The sequence below is a fragment of the Oncorhynchus gorbuscha genome, unplaced genomic scaffold (genome assembly GCF_021184085.1).
Source record: "Oncorhynchus gorbuscha isolate QuinsamMale2020 ecotype Even-year unplaced genomic scaffold, OgorEven_v1.0 Un_scaffold_824, whole genome shotgun sequence".
NCBI classification, from domain to species: Eukaryota; Metazoa; Chordata; class Actinopteri; order Salmoniformes; family Salmonidae; genus Oncorhynchus; species Oncorhynchus gorbuscha.
In genome coordinates, this window is record NW_025745610.1 from 210256 (window position 1) to 229884 (window position 19629).

At 46.5% G+C, this 19629-nt stretch overlaps 1 pseudogene; it reads right to left on the reverse strand.

Moving 5' to 3' along the window:
• Positions 1 to 584: 584 nt before the first annotated feature.
• On the reverse strand, positions 585 to 17171 carry LOC124019367 (annotated as a pseudogene).
• Between the last annotated feature and the right edge of the window lie 2458 nt (positions 17172 to 19629).

Genomic DNA, 19629 nt, shown 5'->3' on the forward strand with positions numbered 1-19629 from the left:
AGTCCCGATTGAGAATGGCACTATTGATGATGACAGAGACATGAAGATGATGTCACAGCAGGGTTTGACTGGCGTTCATATGACAACTCTTCCTGTGGACAAGGCTGTGATGGTGCAGGTGTAGGCAGTTCCTTCGTAGTCTTTTTCCCAGGTGATTGGTTGATTAGGATAGCATAGCAGACATTCCATCCCTACAACCACCTCTCTGTGTGATTGGACAGCTCAGAGCCATGGGGGGGTGTGGCACCGTGGCAGTGACAGGTGATTGGTTGATTTCCAGAGCAGATTAAAGAGGGCTGGGTAGGATAGCATAGCAGACGTTCCATCCCTACAACCACCTCTCTGTGTGATTGGACAGCTCAGAGCCATGGGGGGGTGTGGCACCGTGGCAGTGACAGGTGATTGGTTGATTTCCAGAGCAGGTTAAAGAGGGCTGTAGGATAGCATAGCAGACGTTCCATCCCTACAACCACTCTCTGTGTGATTGGACAGCTCAAGGCCATGGGGGGTGTGGCACCTGGCAGTGACAGGTGATTGGTTGACGTTTGCAGGGGACAGGGGGCTAGAGGGTAAAAGGTCGTAGGTCATGGAGCGTGCTCAGGAGATGATGACATGTTAAGGTTGTTCTTGAGCTGCTCTAGGAAGATGAAGGTGAGCACCGTGTGAGGAATCAGACGGATCCCTGCAGGAACAAGACCCTGTAACCACATTGACAGTTAGTTAGCATTCTGACACGTCATTGGACAGTCAGTCAAGACCTATCCAACATTGTTACATGTGATTGAACATTGGGCACTTAGTCAAGACCCTGACACGGGAATGGACAGTTGGTCTACATGCTGACATGATTGGACAGTAGGTTAAGACCTTGCAATGCAATTGGGCAGTTAGTCAAGACCTTTACACAGGGATGGACAGTTGATTACAACCTTGTAATCCCATTGACAGGCTTGGACCATATGTTTAGGCCCCGACACTGGATGGGACAGTCAGCCAATACCCTTCCATCTGATTTGGTAAATTACTCAAGACCCTGATGTGTAAATTAAGACCTTTACCCAGGATTCACATTAGCCTTCATATATATGTTAAGGTAAGACCCAGCCTTCATATATATGTTAAGGTAAGACTCAGCCTTCATATATATGTTAAGGTAAGACTCAGCCTTCATATATATGTTAAGGTAAGACCCAGCCTTCATATATATGTTAAGGTAAGACCCAGCCTTCATATATATGTTAAGGTAAGACCCAGCCTTCATATATATGTTAAGGTAAGACCCAGCCTTCATATATATGTTAAGGTAAGACCCAGCCTTCATATATATGTTAAGGTAAGACCCAGCCTTCATATATATGTTAAGGTACGACCCAGCCTTCATATATATGTTAAGGTAAGACCCAGCCTTCATATATATGTTAAGGTAAGACCCAGCCTTCATATACATGTTAAGGTAAGACCCATCCTTCATATACATGTTAAGGTAAGACCCATCCTTCATATATATGTTAAGACCCAGCCTTCATATACATGTTAAGGTAAGACCCAGCCTTCATATATATGTTAAGGTAAGACCCAGCCTTCAAATACATGTTAAGGTAAGACCCAGCCTTCATATACATGTTAAGGTAAGACCCAGCCTTCATATATATGTTAAGGTAAGACCCAGCCTTCAAATACATGTTAAGGTAAGACCCAGCCTTCATATACATGTTAAGGTAAGACCCAGCCTTCATATACATGTTAAGGTAAGACCCAGCCTTCAAATACATGTTAAGGTAAGACCCAGCCTTCAAATACATGTTAAGGTAAGACCCAGCCTTCATATACATGTTAAGGTAAGACCCATCCTTCATATATATAAGGTGAGACCCAGCCTTCATATATATAAGGTAAGACCCAGCCTTCATATATATAAGGTAAGACCCAGCCTTCATATATATATGGTAAGACCCAGCCTTCATATATATAAGGTAAGACCCAGCCTTCATATATATGTTAAGGTAAGACCCAGCCTTCATATATATAAGGTGAGACCCAGCCTTCATATATATAAGGTAAGACCCAGCCTTCATATATATAAGGTAAGACCCAGCCTTCATATATATAAGGTAAGACCCAGCCTTCATATATATAAGGTAAGACCCAGCCTTCATATATATATGGTAAGACCCAGCCTTCATATATATAAGGTAAGACCCAGCCTTCATATATATAAGGTAAGACCCAGCCTTCATATATATATAAGGTAAGACCCAGCCTTCATATATATAAGGTAAGACCCAGCCTTCATATATATAAGGTAAGACCCAGCCTTCATATATATAAGGTAAGACCCAGCCTTCATATATATAAGGTAAGACCCAGCCTTCATATATATAAGGTAAGACCCAGCCTTCATATATATAAGGTAAGACCCAGCCTTCATATATATAAGGTAAGACCCAGCCTTCATATATATAAGGTAAGACCCAGCCTTCATATATATAGGTAAGACCCATATATATATATATATATAGACCCAGTATAGACCCAGCCTTCATATATATATAAGGAAGACCCAGGATTACAAGATCAGTTAGAAACTATAGTCTCTGTCAGAAAGACAGTCACACAAAGCAAAGGTTATTAGGCTGGTCTGCTAGATGGGTTTCTGGGACTCTGTGTGTGTGTGTGTGTGTGAGTGTGTCTGTGTCTGTGTGTGTGTGTGTGTGTGTGTGTGAGTGTGTCTGTCTGTGTGTGTGTGTGTGTCTCACCTTGTAGAAGGCCATGGGTCCCTCTTTAGCTGTCACTCTCAGACAGTGTATCACACCCTGAAACACACAGTTACATGGTGAGAGAGTTGGATGAAGGGAAGAAAATAGGGTTTAAAGAGGGATGGATAGAGAGGTGAAAAAGAGGGATGGATGGAGAGATGAAAGAGAGGGATGTATGGAGAGATGAAGAGAGGGATGTATGGAGAGATGAAAAAGAGGGTTGGATGGAGAGATGAAAAGAGGGATGGAAGAGATGGGATGGATGGATGGAGAGATGGAAGAGAGGGATGGATGGAGAGATGGAAGAGGGATGGATGGAGAGATGGAAAGAGGGATGGATGGAGAGATTAAAGAGGGATGGATGGAGAGATGGAAGAGAGGGATGGATGGAGAGATGGAAGAGAGGGATGGATGGAGAGATGGAAGAGAGGGATGGATGGAGAGATGGAAGAGAGGGATGGATGGAGAGATGGAAGAGAGGATGGATGGAGAGATGGAAGAGAGGGATGGATGGAGAGATGGAAGAGAGGGATGGATGGAGAGATGGAAGAGAGGGATGGATGGAGAGATGGAAGAGAGGGATGGATGGAGAGATTAAAGAGAGGGATGGATGGAGAGATGGAAGAGATGGATGGATGGAGAGATGGAAGAGAGGGATGGATGGAGAGATGGAAGAGAGGGATGGATGGAGAGATGGAAGAGAGGGATGGATGGAGAGATGGAAGAGAGGGATGGATGGAGAGATGGAAGAGAGGGATGGATGGAGAGATGGAAGAGAGGGATGGATGGAGAGATGGAAGAGAGGGATGGATGGAGTAATTTACTGAGTATTCTCCTTTAGAGTTCATCAACCTGGTCTTCATCACATCTAGAGGCTGACACAGGAACGTAGCACAGCCTCCCTACAGACAGACAGACACAGACAGACAGACATATCATTTGTTTTCATTGAGTTACTGCATCAATGAACTATGTCATTGTTATCATATCACATTCTATCCAACCAGCACTCTGCACTATTTTAACCAATAAGAAGCCTGGTTACTCACAGCGATAAAGCTAGACAGGAAGTGTGTGAGGATGTTATCGCCCATGAAGCCTGAAGACAGCACCAGCTGTTTAGCCTGGTCATAACATGCCAACTACAGAGAGGAGGGAGGAGAGAAAGGGCAGGGAGATATGGAGAGAAAGAGAAATATAGACAGGGAGATGGAGGGGGAAGGGAGCGAGGAGGGTGAGATGGAGAGAGCGAGGAGGGTGAGATGGAGAGAGCGAGGAGGGTGAGATGGAGAGAGCGAGGAGGGCGAGATAATGAGGGTGAGATGGAGAGAGCGAGGAGGGTGAGATGGAGAGAGAGAGGAGGGCGAGATGGAGAGAGCGAGGAGGGCGAGGATGGAGAGAGCGAGGAGGGCGAGATGGAGAGAGCGAGGAGGGAGATGGAGAGAGCGAGGAGGGCGAGATGGAGAGGAGGGCGAGGAGGGCGAGATGGAGAGAGCGAGGAGGCGAGATGGAGAGAGCGAGATGGAGAGAGCGAGGAGGGCGAGATGGAGAGAGCGAGGAGGGCGAGGCGAGATGGAGAGAGCGAGGAGGGCGAGATGGAGAGAGCGAGGAGGGCGAGATGGAGAGAGCGAGGAGGGCGAGATGGAGAGAGAGAGCGAGGGCGAGATGGAGAGAGCGAAGAGGGATGAGATGGAGAGCGAAGAGGGTGAGATGGAGATGAGATGGAGAGCAAAGAGGGTGAGATGGAGAGAGCGAAGAAGAGGGTGAGATGGAGAGAGCAAAGAGGGTGAGATGGAGAGAGCAAAGAGGGTGAGATGGAGAGAGCAAAGAGGGTGAGATGGAGAGAGCAAAGAGGGTGAGATGGAGAGAGCAAAGAGGGTGAGATGGAGAGAGCAAAGAGGGTGAGATGGAGAGAGCAAAGAGGGTGAGATGGAGAGAGCAAAGAGGGTGAGATGGAGATGGAGAGAGCAAAGAGGGTGAGATGGAGAGAGCAAAGAGGGTGAGATGGAGAGAGCAAAGAGGGTGAGATGGAGAGAGCGAAGAGGGTGAGATGGAGAGAGCGAAGAGGGTGAGATGGAGAGAGCGAGGATGGTGAGATGGAGAGAGCGAGGAGGGTGAGATGGAGAGAGCGAGGAGGGTGAGATGATGAGGGTGAGATGGAGAGAGAGGAGGGTGAGATCATGAGGGTGAGATGTAGAGGAGGGTGAGATGGAGAGAGAGGGTGAGATGGAGAGGAGGGTGAGATGGAGAGGAGGGTGAGATGGAGAGAGAGGGTGAGATGGAGAGAGGGTGAGATGGAGAGGAGGGTGAGATGGAGAGAGCGAGGAGGGTGAGATAATGAGGGTGAGATGGAGAGAGGAGGGCGAGATGGAGAGAGGAGGGCGAGATGGAGAGAGGAGGGCGAGATGGAGGGCGAGATGGAGAGAGGAGGGCGAGATGTAGAGAGGAGGGCGAGATGGAGAGAGCGAGGAGGGTGAGATGATGAGGGTGAGATGGAGAGAGAGAGGGTGAAATGGAGAGAGGAACATGAGATGGGTTATAATTCCAAATACATTCAAAAGACAAATCAGTAGATAAAGAGAAGACCTAAAGAAAACCAACTAGAGTCTCTCTCCTAATCCATACAATCTACTGCTATACATAACGCTATTAATAAACTACATTTCCCACAGTGCTGTGCGGTCGTACCTGTCCCACGGTGACCAGAGCTCCTCTGCTGGAGGCCATGGTGGCTCCTGAGAACAACTTCCTCACCCCCTCTACACACAGGTCAGAGGGGAAGGGTCAGGGGTCATTCACAGGGGGGGGTAATGAGCAGGGAGCAGCAGAATACAAACAGTAGCAATTTTTTTAAACAAAAGCTTTCTATCGTTCTATTTTTTATCAAATGTTTTTTGCATTCGTCTTTTTGAGTACAAATCACACATTCCTACCTTCTCTGAAGACCCTGAAGAGACCGTCCACAGCATGTTTGTAGCTGAGAGACAGAGAGACAGAGAGACCGAGAGAGAGACAGAGAGAGAGAGACCGAGAGAGAGACAGAGAGAGACCGAGAGAGAGAGAGAGAGACCGAGAGAGAGAGAGACCGAGAGAGAGAGAGAGACAGAGAGAGAGAGAGAGAGAGAGAGAGAGAGAGAGAGAGAGAGAGAGAGAGAGAGAGAGACCGAGAGAGAGAGAGAGAGACCGACAGAGAGAGAGAGAGACCGAGAGAGAGAGAGAGAGACCGAGAGAGAGAGAGAGAGACCGAGAGAGAGAGAGAGAGACAGAGAGAGAGAGACAGAGAGAGAGAGACAGAGAGAGAGAGACAGAGAGAGAGAGACAGAGAGAGAGAGACAGAGTTAGACAGAGTTAGACATTGTCAGATCAACAACACATCATGTGGTCTAAATGGTCAGGAACACTCACTTTCTCCTCAGCTCTGGGGGAAGTTTAACATCATTCTGCATCCTGAGGAGCAAAACGAGTGTATTAGTTAAAACATGACATTAATATACATCATACAACCTAACTATAAGTATTGAATAACTATCATAAAATGGAAGAGAGCTGTGTGTTAACAAGGTGTTTCTCTGACCTGACGTTCACCATGTCTGCAGGAGAACCAATGAACCCGCCGGTACAACCTAGACGCATGACAGAGAGTAGTGTGGGATTATTAAATAACTAACATTTTACCAACTGGGGACATTTTGTTTGTCCCCACAAGGTCAAATGCCATTTCTAGGGGTTTCGGGTTAAGGTAAACATTAGTGTTAGAATTAAGTTAGGGTTAGGAGCTCGGGTTAGTTTTAGGGATAAGGTTAGAGATAAGGTTAGGGAAAATAGGATTTTGAATGGGACTGAATTGTTGGCTATACAAGACTGTGTGTGTGAGCATTACCCTCAGACTGTGTGTGTGAGCATTACTCTCAGACTGTGTGTGTGAGCATTACCCTCAGACCCTCAGACTGTGTGTGTGAGCATTACCCTCAGACTGTGTGTGTGAGCATTACTCTCAGACTGTGTGTGTGAGCATTACCCTCAGACTGTGTGTGTGAGCATTACTCTCAGACTGTGTGTGTGAGCATTACTCTCAGACTGTGTGTGTGAGCATTACTCTCAGACTGTGTGTGTGAGCATTACCCCAGACTGTGTGTGTGAGCATTACCCCCAGACTGTGTGTGTGAGCATTACCCCCAGACTGTGTTGTGAGACTGTGTGTTGTGAGCATTACCCTCAGACTGTGTTGTGAGCATTACCCTCAGACTGTGTGTGTGAGCATTACCCTCAGACTGTGTGTGTGAGCATTACCCTCAGACTGTGTGTGTGAGCATTACCCTCAGACTGTGTGTGTGAGCATTACTCTCAGACTGTGTGTGTGAGCATTACTCTCAGACTGTGTGTGTGAGCATTACCCTCAGACTGTGTGTGTGAGCATTACCCTCAGACTGTGTGTGTGAGCATTACCCTCAGACTGTGTGTGTGAGCATTACTCTCAGACTGTGTGTGTGAGCATTACTCTCAGACTGTGTGTGTGAGCATTACCCTCAGACTGTGTGTGTGAGCATTACTCTCAGACTGTGTGTGTGTGTGTGTGTGTGAGCATTACTCTCAGACTGTGTGTGTGAGCATTACTCTCAGACTGTGTGTGTGAGCATTACTCTCAGACTGTGTGTGTGAGCATTACTCTCAGACTGTGTGTGTAAGCATTACTCTCAGACTGTGTGTGTGAGCATTACTCAGACTGTGTGTGTGAGCATTACTCTCAGACTGTGTGTGTGAGCATTACCCTCAGACTGTGTGTGTGAGCATTACCCTCAGACTGTGTGTGTGTGAGCATTACCCTCAGACTGTGTGTGTGTGAGCATTACCCTCAGACTGTGTGTGTGTAAGCATTACCCTCAGACTGTGTGTGTGAGCATTACCCTCAGACTGTGTGTGTGTGAGCATTACCCTCAGACTGTGTGTGTGTGTGAGCATTACCCTCAGACTGTTCACAGCGTGTGTTCAGCATACATGCGTGGTTGAGCAAGCCTGTGCCTGTGTCTGTGTGTGTGTGTCTGTGTGTGTGTCTGTGTCTGTGTGTTTGTGTCTGTGTGTCTGTGTCTGTGTGTCTGTGTGTCCCTACCTCCGAAGGCCCCCAGCAGCACCTTCTGGTAGAAAGGCATGGGCCCTGGTTACTGCTGCTCAACATGTCTCTGACTGTCTCATAGATAGCAAACCTAGTTAGAGAATAGGACATCTAGAGGGAGGGAGGGAGGGAGGGAGGGAGGGAGGGAGGGAGGGAGGGAGGGAGGGAGGGAGGGAGGGAGGGAGGGAGGGAGGGAAGAAAAAAAGTACAACAAATTGAAAAAAAAGAGCGATGTGTATCTTTCTATATACATATCTCTGGAACAGAATACTGATCCTTCTGCCTGGAACACGCAGGTTCTATATACCTATCTCTGGAACAGAATACTGATCCTTCTGCCTGGAACACGCAGGTTCTATATACCCATCTCTGGAACAGAATACTGATCCTTCTGCCTGGAACACGCAGGTTCTATATACCCATCTCTGGAACAGAATACTGATCCTTCTGCCTGGAACACGCAGGTTCTATATACCCATCTCTGGAACAGAATACTGATCCTTCTGCCTGGAACACGCAGGTTCTATATACCCATCTCTGGAACAGAATACTGATCCTTCTGCCTGGAACACGCAGGTTCTATATACCTATCTCTGGAACAGAATACTGATCCTTCTGCCTGGAACTCTCAGGTTCTATATACCTATCTCTGGAACAGAATACTGATCCTTCTGCCTGGAACACGCAGGTTCTATATACCCATCTCTGGAACAGAATACTGATCCTTCTGCCTGGAACACGCAGGTTCTATATACCTATCTCTGGAACAGAATACTGATCCTTCTGCCTGGAACACGCAGGTTCTATATACCCATCTCTGGAACAGAATACTGATCCTTCTGCCTGGAACACGCAGGTTCTATATACCCATCTCTGGAACAGAATACTGATCCTTCTGCCTGGAACACGCAGGTTCTATATACCCATCTCTGGAACAGAATACTGATCCTTCTGCCTGGAACACGCAGGTTCTATATACCCATCTCTGGAACAGAATACTGATCCTTCTGCCTGGAACACGAGGTTCTATATACCTATCTCTGGAACAGAATACTGATCCTTCTGCCTGGAACTCTCAGGTTCTATATACCTATCTCTGGAACAGAATACTGATCCTTCTGCCTGGAACACGCAGGTTCTATATACCCATCTCTGGAACAGAATACTGATCCTTCTGCCTGGAACACGCAGGTTCTATATACCCATCTCTGGAACAGAATACTGATCCTTCTGCCTGGAACACTCAGGTTCTATATACCTATCTCTGGAACAGAATACTGATCCTTCTGCCTGGAACACTCAGGTTCTATATACCTATCTCTGGAACAGAATACTGATCCTTCTGCCTGGAACACGCAGGTTCTATATACCTATCTCTGGAACAGAATACTGATCCTTCTGCCTGGAACTGAGGTCCTGGAACACTCAGGTTCTATATACCCATCTCTGGAACAGATGGAACTGTCATTACAGGATTACACCCATTCTCTCTTTAACACACCCCCCCCCTCTACCACACACCCTCTCCTTCTCCCCCCTCTCCACCACACACCCTCTCCACCACACACCCTCTCCACCACACACCCTCTCCCCTCTCCACCACACACCCTCTCCCCCTCTCCACCACACACCCTCTCCACCACACACCCTCTCCCCCCTCTCCACCACACACCCTCTCCCCCCTCTCCCCTCTCTACCACACACCCTCTCCTTTCACACGCCCTTCCTTCTCCCCTCTCCTCCACACACCCTCTCCTTCTCCCCCTCTCCACTACACACCCTCTCCACCACACACCCTCTCCCCCTCTCCACCACACCCCTCTCCTTCCCCCCCTCCACCACACACCTTCCCCCCCCTCCACCGCACACCCTCTCCCCCTCTCCACCACACACCCTCTCCTTCTCCACCACACACCCTCTCCTCCACACACCCTCTCCTTCTCCCCCTCTCCTCCACACACCCTCTCCCCCCTCTCCACCACACACCCTCTCCCCCTCTCCACCACACACCCTCTCCCCCTCTCCACCACACACCCTCTCCACCACACACCCTCTCCTTCTCCCCCCTCCACCACACACCTTCTCCCCCCCCTCCACCGCACACCCTCTCTCCCCCTCTCCACCACACACCCTCTCCTTCTCTTCCCCTCTCCACCACACACCCTCTCCTTCTCCCCCCTCTCCACCACACACCCTCTCCCCCTCTCCACCACACACCCTCTCCCCCTCTCCACCACACACCCTCTCCCCCTCTCCACCACACACCCTCTCCCCCTCTCCACCACACACCCTCTCTCCCCTCTCCACCACACACCCTCTCCTTCTCCCACCTCTCCACCACACACCCTCTCCACCACACACCCTCTCCATCCTCCTACCTGTCTGCAGAGTGATGCGCTGAGTCCGTTGTACAGAGCCAGAGCTCCATCGTTCTTCACTACCTGCATGGCCATGCTCACCATCCCCATCTTCCCCTTCTGCTGGGTCTGCAGGTGGACCTACACACACACACACACACACACACACACACACACACACACACACACACACACACACACACACACAAAATCACTATTTCATCATCATCATCATTACAAATACGATCAATATACTGTATCTTCATCATCATTACCATTATCACAGTCAGTCATCAGTGTGGATATTTCTTAGTGACTGTGGAACTGTCTCTCGCTCAGACAGACAGAGACACACTAGCGTGACAGACAGCCAGCGTGTTAGTAGTTGTAGTGAGTCAGTGGAGATAGTAGTATAATGTAGTAGTAGTGAGTCAGTGGAGATAGTAGTATAATGTAGTAGTAGTGAGTCAGTGGAGATAGTAGTATAATGTAGTAGTAGTGAGTCAGTGGAGATAGTAGTATAATGTAGTAGTAGTGAGTCAGTGGAGATAGTAGTATAATGTAGTAGTAGTGAGTCAGTGGAGATAGTAGTATAATGTAGTAGTAGTGAGTCAGTGGAGATAGTAGTATAATGTAGTAGTAGTGAGTCAGTGGAGATAGTAGTATAATGTAGTAGTAGTGAGTCAGTGGAGATAGTAGTATAATGTAGTAGTAGTGAGTCAGTGGAGATAGTAGTATAATGTAGTAGTAGTGAGTCAGTGGAGATAGTAGTATAATGTAGTAGTAGTGAGTCAGTGGAGATAGTAGTATAATGTAGTAGTAGTGAGTCAGTGGAGATAGTAGTATAATGTAGTAGTAGTGAGTCAGTGGAGATAGTAGTATAAATGTAGTAGTAGTGAGTCAGTGGAGATAGTAGTATAATGTAGTAGTAGTAGTGAGTCAGTGGAGATAGTAGTATAATGTAGTAGTAGTGAGTCAGTGGAGATAGTAGTATAATGTAGTAGTAGTGAGTCAGTGGAGATAGTAGTATAATGTAGTAGTAGTGAGTCAGTGGAGATAGTAGTATAATGTAGTAGTGAGTCAGTGGAGATAGTAGTATAATGTAGTAGTGAGTCAGTGGAGATAGTAGTATAATGTAGTAGTGAGTCAGTGGAGATAGTAGTATAATGTAGTAGTGAGTCAGTGGAGATAGTAGTATAATGTAGTAGTAGTAGTAGTGAGTCAGTGGAGATAGTAGTACAATGTAGTAGTAGTAGTGAGTCAGTGGAGATAGTAGTACAATGTAGTAGTAGTAGTGAGTCAGTGGAGATAGTAGTACAATGTAGTAGTAGTAGTGAGTCAGTGGAGATAGTAGTACAATGTAGTAGTAGTAGTGAGTCAGTGGAGATAGTAGTACAATGTAGTAGTAGTAGTGAGTCAGTGGAGATAGTAGTACAATGTAGTAGTAGTAGTGAGTCAGTGGAGATAGTAGTACAATGTAGTAGTAGTAGTGAGTCAGTGGAGATAGTAGTACAATGTAGTAGTAGTAGTGAGTCAGTGGAGATAGTAGTATAATGTAGTAGTAGTGAGTCAGTGGAGATAGTAGTATAATGTAGTAGTAGTGAGTCAGTGGAGATAGTAGTATAATGTAGTAGTAGTAGTGAGTCAGTGGAGATAGTAGTATAATGTAGTAGTAGTAGTGAGTCAGTGGAGATAGTAGTATAATGTAGTAGTAGTAGTGAGTCAGTGGAGATAGTAGTATAATGTAGTAGTAGTAGTGAGTCAGTGGAGATAGTAGTATAATGTAGTAGTAGTAGTGAGTCAGTGGAGATAGTAGTATAATGTAGTAGTAGTAGTGAGTCAGTGGAGACAGTAGTAGTAGTTGTGAGTCAGTGGAGATAGTAGTATAATGTAGTAGTAGTTGTGAGTCAGTGGAGATAGTAGTATAATGTAGTAGTAGTAGTGAGTCAGTGGAGATAGTAGTAGTAGTTGTGAGTCAGTGGAGATAGTAGTATAATGTAGTAGTAGTGAGTCAGTGGAGATAGTAGTATAATGTAGTAGTAGTTGTGAGTCAGTGGAGATAGTAGTATAATGTAGTAGTAGTTGTGAGTCAGTGGAGATAGTAGTATAATGTAGTAGTAGTTGTGAGTCAGTGGAGATAGTAGTATAATGTAGTAGTTGTGAGTCAGTGGAGATAGTAGTATAATGTAGTAGTAGTAGTGAGTCAGTGGAGATAGTAGTATAATGTAGTAGTAGTGAGTCAATGGAGATAGTAGTATAATGTAGTAGTAGTGAGTCAGTGGAGATAGTAGTATAATGTAGTAGTTGTGAGTCAGTGGAGATAGTAGTATAATGTAGTAGTTGTGAGTCAGTGGAGATAGTAGTATAATGTAGTAGTAGTGAGTCAGTGGAGATAGTAGTAGTAGTTGTGAGTCAGTGGAGATAGTAGTATAATGTAGTAGTAGTGAGTCAGTGGAGATAGTAGTATAATGTAGTAGTAGTAGTGAGTCAGTGGAGATTGCTGTAGATATGGTTGTGACAGTTGTAGTGGTAGCAGTAGTTGGAATGTCAATTACTGACATTCTGGTGTGTGTACAGGGAACAGGTTATTGGTGGGTAATTCTGACTTCCTTTGAACTCTCTCCCTCCTTCCTTTATGTCTCTCTCTGACAGTGTAATGTATTGTTCTTCTCAGAGGGCTTTTTATCGACTGGGCTCTGCTCCAAGTGTGGCCTCCAGCCGACCAATCACGTCTCTCGCTCCCACCGGCTTATCAGAACTGTTTGAGCTCAAAAGGCCACCGAGGCCTTCAACTATGGAACACAAACTCCCTCCCTCCATCTCACCCTCCCTCCTTCCCTCCCTCTCTCAGTCCCTCCCTCCATCTCTCAGTCCCTCCCTCCATCTCTCAGTCCCTCCCTCCATCTCTCCCTCCCTCCATCTCTTTCTCATTCTCTATTTCATAATTTTTCCTTCCCTCTCTCTTTCCATCATCCACTCCCTCTCACTAACTGTAAATAACAGTCTCTCTCCCTGGTGTGAGTAGATAATCATTCACACCCCGAGTACAGACACAGATAGCTGGTTGCTACAGGACCTGGCTGGTACTCAACAACCTCTCCAGTGCAATGAGTGAACGAATGACTGAACCAACTAATAAAACCAAAGTGCATGAATGACCGAAGGAATGAACAAACAAAATAACTCATTCATTTAAAAAACTAACAAATAAGTGAGTGAGTTTGTTGACCATCTTCTCTGATGACTAGAGAAGATAGTCAGGATATAGTAAGTATCTCCTCTAATGACACTGAAAGTCAAAAATGCAGAGCTGGGGCCTTTTCCAAAAATAAAAAAAGTCAGCATTTAACCTCTGACCTCCAGCTAGTCCTGAGTCACATCACCAACACACTGTTCCATTGTTACAGTCATGACTCAATAGATTCTAATACTGATAGGAAGACAATGCCATAACATAGATGTGGGTGTTAAGTTGTTTCAAGTTACACACACACACACACACACACACACACACACACACACACACACACACACACACACACACACACACACACACACACACACACACACACACACACACACACACACACACACGTGAGATCCCGATCCTCCCCTCAGGGTGTTACTAGGGCAACTGACTTCATGCCAGACTAAACAGGCGTAGTAACAACAGTATGTTGTTGGAACTAGGTCAGAGAGGAGAGGCCTCCGCAGTGCACACACAGGTAGCTGAACTAGGTCAGAGAGGAGAGGCCTCCGCAGTGCACACACAGGTAGCTGAACTAGGTCAGAGAGGAGAGGCCTCCGCAGTGCACACACAGGTAGCTGAACTAGGTCAGAGAGGAGAGGCCTCCGCAGTGCACACACAGGTAGCTGAACTAGGTCAGAGAGGAGAGGCCTCCGCAGTGCACACACAGGTAGCTGAACTAGGTCAGAGAGGAGAGGCCTCCGCAGTGCACACACAGGTAGCTGAACTAGGTCAGAGAGGAGAGGCCTCTGCAGTGCACACACAGGTAGCTGAACTAGGTCAGAGAGGAGAGGCCTCCGCAGTGCACACACAGGTAGCTTCACTAGGTCAGAGAGGAGAGGCATGGCTAGCTTCACTAGGTCAGAGAGGAGAGGCACGGCTAGCTTCACTAGGTCAGAGAGGAGAGGCACGGCTAGCTTCACTAGGTCAGAGAGGAGAGGCATGGCTAGCTTCACTAGGTCAGAGAGGAGAGGCACGGCTAGCTTCACTAGGTCAGAGAGGAGAGGCACGGCTAGCTTCACTAGGTCAGAGAGGAGAGGCATGGCTAGCTTCACTAGGTCAGAGAGGAGAGGCATGGCTAGCTTCACTAGGTCAGAGAGGAGAGGCACGGCTAGCTTCAGGAGAACAAACTGCTGCTGATTCTGAACGTTCTGATTGGCCTCCGCAGTGCACACACAGGTAGCTTACAGTTCTTCATCCTTCTCACCTCTGTCAGAGACGACAGGGAAGGAACCACCATTTATCTACCTCTAGGCTGCTATACATTGAATGACAAACCAAATAAATAGCCTAGTGTTTTTCATGGAATATTTGTGGTAATTAAAAATAATTTATTTAGAATGATTTTCCAGAAATAGTTTGAGGTCTAGGCTAGCTTCAGGAGAAGAGGAGAAGCTAGGCAAGGCATGGCTAGCTTCAGGAAAAGAGGAGAAGCTAGGCAAGGCATGGCTAGCTTCAGGAGAAGAGGAGAAGCTAGGCTAGGCAAGGCTAGCTTCAGGAGAAGAAGAGAAGCTAGGCAAGGCATGGCTAGCTTCAGGAGAAGAAGAGAAGCTAGGCAAGGCATGGCTAGCTTCAGGAGAAGAGGAGAAGCTAGGCAAGGCATGGCTAGCTTCAGGAGAAGAGGAGAAGCTAGGCAAGGCATGGCTAGCTTCAGGAGAAGAGGAGAAGCTAGGCAAGGCATGGCTAGCTTCAGGAGAAGAGGAGAAGCTAGGCTAGGCAAGGCTAGCTTCAGGAGAAGAAGATAAGCTAGGCAAGGCATGGCTAGCTTCAGGAGAAGGGGAGAAGCTAGGCTAGGCATGGCTAGCTTCAGGAGAAGAGGAGAAGCTAGGCTAGGCATGGCTAGCTTCAGGAGAATAAGAGAAGCTAGGCAAGGCTAGCTTCAGGAGAAGAAGAGAAGCTAAGCAAGGCTAGCTTCAGGAGAAGAAGAGAAGCTAAGCAAGGCTAGCTTCATGAGAAGAAGAGAAGCTAAGCAAGGCTAGCTTCAGGAGAAGAAGAGAAGCTAGGCTAGAGTCAAATACAGTGGACAAAACATTAAGAACTCTTTCCATTAAATAGACTGACCAGGTGAATCTAGGATCCCCTATTGATCACTTGTTAAATCCACATCAGTGTAGATGAAGGGGAGGAAACAGGTTAAAGCAGGATTTGTAAACCTTGAGGCAACTGAGACAGATTGTTTTATGTGTGCCAGTCGGAGGGAGGGCAAGACAAAACATTTGTGTCTTTGAACGGGGTGTGGTAGTAGGTTTGTGTCAAACGTGGTCAATTTCAGTCTTAACTCCATAGCCTTTACACGTTGTGCTGTGTATTTCTGATAGGTTTTTAGAACTATGAAGATGTCCAGTGAAACCAGATATGAGATTTCACTTGGATACACATTATGCAGAATGCTAATCAATAAAAACATCTCTCTCTCTCTCTCGCTCTCTCTCTCTACCCACTGCCCTCTGTCCAACACTAGCTCCACCCACTGCCCTCTGTCCGACACTAGCTCCACCCACTGCCCTCTGTCCAACACTAGCTCCACCCACTGCCCTCTGTCCAACACTAGCTCCACCCACTGCCCTCTGTCCAACACTAGCTCCACCCACTGCCCTCTGTCCAACACTAGCTCCACCCACTGCCCTCTGTCCAACACTAGCTCCACCCACTGCCCTCTGTCCAACACTAGCTCCACCCACTGCCCTCTGTCCAACACTAGCTCCACCCACTGCCCTCTGTCCAACACTAGCTGAGACGGCTTTAACGCTACAGTTTGACTAGGCCCAACCCTGTTTACTTTGCACCGTAACGGCGCGGTTAGCCGGTCAGTGAACTGGAGAGATCCCGCTTAACGAGGCCGATCACTGCTTCCCGTACCTCCGCCGGACACAGACGACACATACACAGTCATGTCACTAGGCTAGAGGAGAGAGAGAGAGAAAATGATTCTACAACATTCATTTTCTGTCCTATTTTCTCCAATCATCAGCAGGGCGCTGTGTTCCGTTTGGATAGATCCCAGTAGCCCGTTTAGTCTTTTTTAATATAGGATGAAATTAGGGCAATTTGTTGTCCCTAGTCTCCCAGGTAAACAGCTGTCTGACTAGCGGGCCTGCAGCCTCCGTAGGTCGGCTATAATCCTGCTAGGGGGTTCTAGGGTTCTCTCTCCAGCACTTACTTTGATGAGATCCAGAGGATGGGTGCAGCAGGCAGCCCCACAGGAGGCGAGCCCCCCAAAATACCACCGCGACATCCGTTTATCGCTCATATTTCCCCTCCTGTCTTTATATAGTCCTACTGCTCTTCGCTGAGTCCAATTCGATCCAGTCCAACAACGCAGCTGGCCAGAGCCAAGCTCCCTTTCTGCCTCGACACGCAAGCAGGTCGGCGCAGCAGTCTGTGCTTTCTGGTCCTCTCTCTCTCCGCGGGTCGAATGGAGGATAACCTCGTTAATCTTCACATTTGTCGACGCCACCGACGGACTTCGTGCGCGTGTGTGTAGGAAATTTTACAGAACGTGTGATAGGAAATGGATCGAGCGAGACACAAGAGGGGAGTCGCAGTGAGTGCACGCGCAGCCAATTGCCACCCCGGGCTGAGGAACTGCCTCCTAGGGCTCTTAACTAGCCAGACTCAAAGGTCGCCGCTCGACAATTTATTTTCTGCAGGTTGTTTTTGCAAACGTCAAAACTGAAAAAGTCACCGGTTTCTCTAATCTACGCTACAGAGAGGATGCCCGTTTTAAAGAGACAGTACACCCTCAAGTAGTCAGCTACCCAACCAGACACAGTGTACAAGTACTCTGTCGCTTTAAGGGAAACAATACCCAACATTCTCCAGTGAGGAAACTTTATTTTTCAACGGAGTCAAGCGGCGATACATTGTATCCGTGATAACGAATGGTTAGATGAAACAATTTGAAACTGGTTACAAAGTATCTATTCTACTGTTATTGTTTCCCGAACTCTCTGACACTCTGCTTTTGGCCGAGAGCTGTTCGTGTCATCCGTCACAGATGCAATAACATCCGCATTGACTGGAGCCAAAATGTAACCCATTAAACTTCTATTTTTCAATGCAGTCGTCACTTGGCAGCCTGTTGGCGAGCGCTAGACAATACCTAGAGCCATTTCTCAGAAGGCTACTAAAACAACACATAACCACGTACAAGTACAACTTCACATCTTATGTCAAACACTTCAACGTGTTTAAAAGCCACCGTTGTTCCAGAAAGCCTCTATGTAATGCTGACCTCCCGCCAGGAGGAGTTTGCCAGCTCGCCTCGCATTCCACAGGACAAATACTGATCAGAACATCGTTAAAGAGTCACACAGAAGATCACATGCCCTGTGTTTAAATATACACTTTATATTAGTTGTTATTGTGTGTGTGTGGCATAGAGGTGGTGGTACACGTTGACCCAATGTGTTTGTGTGCTGACTTGGTCGGAATCTCTTCACGCGCTGTAACATTCCTGTTTGGTGCAAAGAGTTCTTTTAAGCGCTGGAACTTTGGTCACTGGTCCAAATGAACATGCTCGCCCTTCCACACATATACTTATATTGAGGTCACAACATTGACTAGCCTAAGCATATAGCATTTGATAGGCTAGTCCAGGTTCATTGAATTTAACATTGTTTAACTGTGTCTGACCTTTTCAACCAAAAGAATGTCATTTACAAGCCTTTGCTTCCCTGAACTTAGAACAACTCACTACGGAATGTGACCCTTAAAATCCCCATGCTGTTTCAGTAACTATGGAGACGCTTGTCCAGTAGGGGATGCATCTCAATAGTCTGGCTTGGCTTCCTAACCTTTTATGTCACCTTTCCTTCATCTGTATAGAACATGAGATGACTTGACAAATGCCCATTAGCCATCCTTCACATTGCTATCTGTGTGCTATCCTATCTTGTATTTTGAAATCAGCACAAAGGCAAGCAGAGAGACAAGGAGAGAAAAGCCACTAGACTATTGAGATACACCCTCTCTCTCTCTGTGTGAGAGATGACTTTGTTACTGTGAAAAATACACCTCTACTGCCTTCTTGTGGATATCTAGGGGAACTGTAGTTTGGTTTAGGTCTAGAGGCCTTCCCTGTTAATATTGTCACAGAAATAGTCAAAGTGTCAAAGTGTAATTGTCTTTGCCATTCTATGAGTTGATTGCTAATAGTAGTTCCACAACATGGCTGTTGTTCATTTCTCAGATACACCACGTATTCTTTATCCCTTTACACTTGTGTGTATAAGGTAGTCGTTTTGGAATTGTTAGCTAGATTACTCGTTGGTTATTACTGCATTGTCGGAACTAGAAGCACAAGCATTTCATTACACTCGCACTAACATCTGCTAACCATGTGTATGTGACCATTAACATCTGCTAACCATGTGTATGTGACCATTAACATCTGCTAACCATGTGTATGTGACCATTAACATCTGCTAACCATGTGTATGTGACCATTAACATCTGCTAACCATGTGTATGTGACCATTAACATCTGCTAACCATGTGTATGTGACCATTAACATCTGCTAACCATGTGTATGTGACCAATAACATCTGCTAACCATGTGTATGTGACCATTAACATCTGCTAACCATGTGTATGTGACCAATAACATCTGCTAACCATGTGTATGTGACCATTAACATCTGCTAACCATGTGTATGTGACCATTAACATCTGCTAACCATGTGACCATTAACATCTGCTAACCATGTGTATGTGACCATTAACATCTGCTAACCATGTGTATGTGACCAATAACATCTGCTAACCATGTGACCATTAACATCTGCTAACCATGTGTATGTGACCATTAACATCTGCTAACCATGTGTATGTGACCATTAACATCTGCTAACCATGTGTATGTGACCATTAACATCTGCTAACCATGTGTATGTGACCATTAACATCTGCTAACCATGTGTATGTGACCATTAACATCTGCTAACCATGTGTATGTGACCAATAACATCTGCTAACCATGTGTATGTGACCAATAACATCTGCTAACCATGTGTATGTGACCATTAACATCTGCTAACCATGTGTATGTGACCATTAACATCTGCTAACCATGTGTATGTGACCAATAACATCTGCTAACCATGTGTATGTGACCATTAACATCTGCTAACCATGTGTATGTGACCAATAACATCTGC